We start from the raw sequence: 3524 nt of genomic DNA, 5'->3' as shown, positions 1-3524 counted from the left end.
GCTTCTACACTTCATTTGGATCATTTTTAATTTAGTTGTCACATACAAAAAAGCTGCTATGAGTATTTTTGTTCACGCCTCTTTGTGGATGTCACTCATTTTACTTGTTATACGGGAATTTTAAAAAAACCTTCTTGTTAAAAGAATTGTTTCTGATAAAAGTCATATGTTCATTTAGGAAATGGAAAGTTTTTTAAAAGTTATCATCCATGTACATTCAATTTAAACTTTGCTTTTTCACTGTAAATGTCATGAGCATTTTTTTCATTATAGTCCATATGAACAAATCTTATTCTCTTTTTAATTCCTTTTGGCCGCATTCTTAGTACAGGCCATCGGCTAACATTTGCTATGACTCTGAGAAGATCTTGCCCAGGAGAGACCTGGAGACAGCTGGCTACTTACTCCATCCGCCACAACCCCCAGACAGGTGCAGGCTGCCTGAAGTAAAAAAGCGCTCAGTTAGGAGGGCATCTCTATCACCACTAGACTGAGCTCTCACAAATTGACCTAACAAGGTAAAAGTATAGGCTGCAAATTAAGAAGAGAATGAGAAATGCAGCTGCGAGATTGGAAAACAGAGTAATAGTAAATAGGGGAAGCAAGCAGTGAGTTTGGAAAGCAGTGTCACTACCTCCACTAAAAGCGTCTCATACAGCACAACCTGCACAGAAATTATTTTGATATATCAGTTCAGTGTGTTCCACAGATTCATGTTATCCTAAAACAGAACTGACAAAGGTAATGGTTCCCCTTTTACTTCTACTCGTAGTTCATTTCAAATATTGACAAACTTTTCTCAGTCTCTTGCTTGCACTCATTTTGCTGATTGTTTAATCACAAACCTAAGTATCTTGAAGAATCTCTCTGAATTTCTGTTTCTTCGTCTGTAAAATGAAAGGGCTGTCTTGAGCATCATAAGATGCTTAGCAGCATCTCTGGCCTCTACCCACTAGATGCCAGTTGTTACACCCAAAAAAATCTCCAGACATTGCCAAACATCCCCAGGGTTGGGGACAGGGGGTGCTAAATAGTCCCTGTTTGAGAAGCCCTGGTTTTGAGTACTGTAAATATCACTTGAGATAATATAGGTAAAGTGCTTAGAAGAGTACCTGCCACCAAGTAAGTGCTCAGGGTTCATGCTTGATATGAAGTGCTGGCCATCACTGATGAGGAGGTTCTGCAAAGATGTGAACTTGTGGTTGGGGCTACTTCACACACTGATTTGCTTGTTTATTTATTTCATCATTATTACTTTTTGCATCTTCGATTTCCCCTTCTCGAAATACCATTGTTTCGAAGGCTTTTATTTATTTTTAAATGAGAGGTGCCTTTCTTTGTAGGTACAAGTATCAGAAATAAAACTCAGAAGTACTGGCATTTGCAAATGGTTTCTGAAACTGGAGAATGTCAAAGAAATGTGAATCATGCTCTTCTAAGAGCACTAGAGTATATCTTTTTAAAAGAGCCTTCCCAACCATTAACTCATTGGACACCAGAACAGAGTATTCTAGCTAAGCTCAAACTGAATTCTGAGCATTTCTGTTTGTGGAAGGGCTGGGCTGGTGAGAACCCACAGTGTTGGTATGCTAGGGGACTTTGCTTACTTCTAGCTCATGGAAGGGAGGAGAATATTTTGTGGATTATGACACCTGAGAAAGACATAAGGAAGAGAGTAGGATGGTGTCAGACCCTTCATGCAGCCTGAGGGGTTTGAATGATCAGTGGGGTTAGGGCCATGTTGCAGGAGAATACTGCTGTAAGGCCCCGTGGAGCTGTGTTGGGGTGTCCTCACATCACACCCTTCTGTCACAAACAGTGTTAGCTTGGGCTCCTTGAACCTAGGTACCTTCCAGACAGAAGAGGTCCAAAGAGTTTGAGGTCCCCCTCATGCTAGACCCCACTGCCATCAGCAGCGGAAGAAAACACTGAAGAGTGTGACTGAGACATCTTCTCTGATTTTTTCCCAGGCCCCCTAGGGCCTGTCCTTGTCTTTGGCTTAGTTCCTCCCCTGATCTTCCTAAAGTTCTACCTTTGCTGAAGAACAAGGGCACAATTCTTTGAGTACTGCTATTTAGTCACAGAGTCAACGCCAGTTTCCACTGCAGCTGTGAGGCTGACAACCACGCCCACAGTCCGCACGCATTTCTAAGGTAGCCTTGCAGGTGGCTGTGACCACGCCTACAGCCGGCCCTCAGTTCCACCGCAGCCACGCCCCCAATCTGTCCTCCAGCTGCAGTCTCGCCCACAGCCACGCCCATTGTTGAAATCACCCCTCCTGGACATTCCTCCTCACAGCTGCCTTCAGCCAAGTGACTGCCACTAAGTTCCCGAGAAATGACTCACAGGAGACTGCAAACTCTGGGGAAATTTGCGCCTGCTTTACTTGGATGTTATGAAGACCAATGTGATGAGAGGCCAACAGAGTGGTACCTGAACTCTAGAGCTTTCAAAACTCTTCATTCAAAACTTTACACATTATAGGCTCCTGCGCACCCCTGTGGAACCTATTTCCTTTTTGTTCTCTTTGAGTAGAAGACAGACCAGCCTTGAGTACCCTGGCACTGTTGTTAATTTTTTTTTAATACCTCAGCGTGGCATTTGGGAGGGCAGTCAAAGTACCACACTGGCTTCCCAAATGTATCTGTGCAGCCCAATAAAACTTAATTTCCCATTCTGTCCATTTGTCCCTGAAATTCTCACCAGATTGGTTTGTGTCAGAGCTAGCTCAATCCTGAGAACTGCGCCATGCCCTTTGGAAGCCCTCAATATCCATTTGTACTGGCTGGCCAGCTCCTCCCTCTAGAACATGAACTCTCCAAGGTCACAGACTGTTTCTGCTTAGTCCTTGTTTACAAAACGAAATTATTAGTATGTAAATGTTCTTATTTCTTCTCTTTCACTCCACCAAAGGCAACCTTGTAGGTGACAACCCATGTCCTCCCACTTCACAGAAGAGGGATTCTTTCAGGTTAGTGAGGGATCCGTATAATAAAAAAATGGAAAGAGGAAGGATGAGGAAATTGTATCAATGAGTGATTCTCAGACTCAATATGCATCAGAACCACCTGGAGATCTTGTTAAAATGCAGATTCTGATACAGTAGGAGCCTGAGACTATGCATTTCTAATAAGATCCTAGAGGATGCAGATGCTGCCGGTCCTCAGACCACATTTTGCACAACAAAGGTGTAAAGAACTGGATAACCAGGAGCTTGACATAAATGGAAAGAAATTCAGTGGAGCGGCTTCAGCGTGTGAGAGAAATGGATAAAAGAGAAAAAGGATTTTTTTTTAAATATTGTCACAGTCTCTGTATTTATTTGACTCTCATCATTCTCAAGCAATACAAGGATGTTCATTGTTTGTCAGCTGCCCAGTCTTTAGTCCATCTTCTGCTAATAGCTCTCCAATAATTTCTGATGAAATGGGGCAGGTACCTGCACCTCCAGCATGTGACTGGCTGCAAGACCAATGAGGGGTCCCACTCTGAGACCTGAATCACCGATTCAGACCCAAAATAGA

The sequence above is a fragment of the Pteropus vampyrus genome, unplaced genomic scaffold, assembly GCF_000151845.1.
Source record: "Pteropus vampyrus isolate Shadow unplaced genomic scaffold, Pvam_2.0 Scaffold420, whole genome shotgun sequence".
NCBI lineage: Eukaryota > Metazoa > Chordata > Mammalia > Chiroptera > Pteropodidae > Pteropus > Pteropus vampyrus.
Note: the sequence above shows the minus strand (reverse complement) of the source record.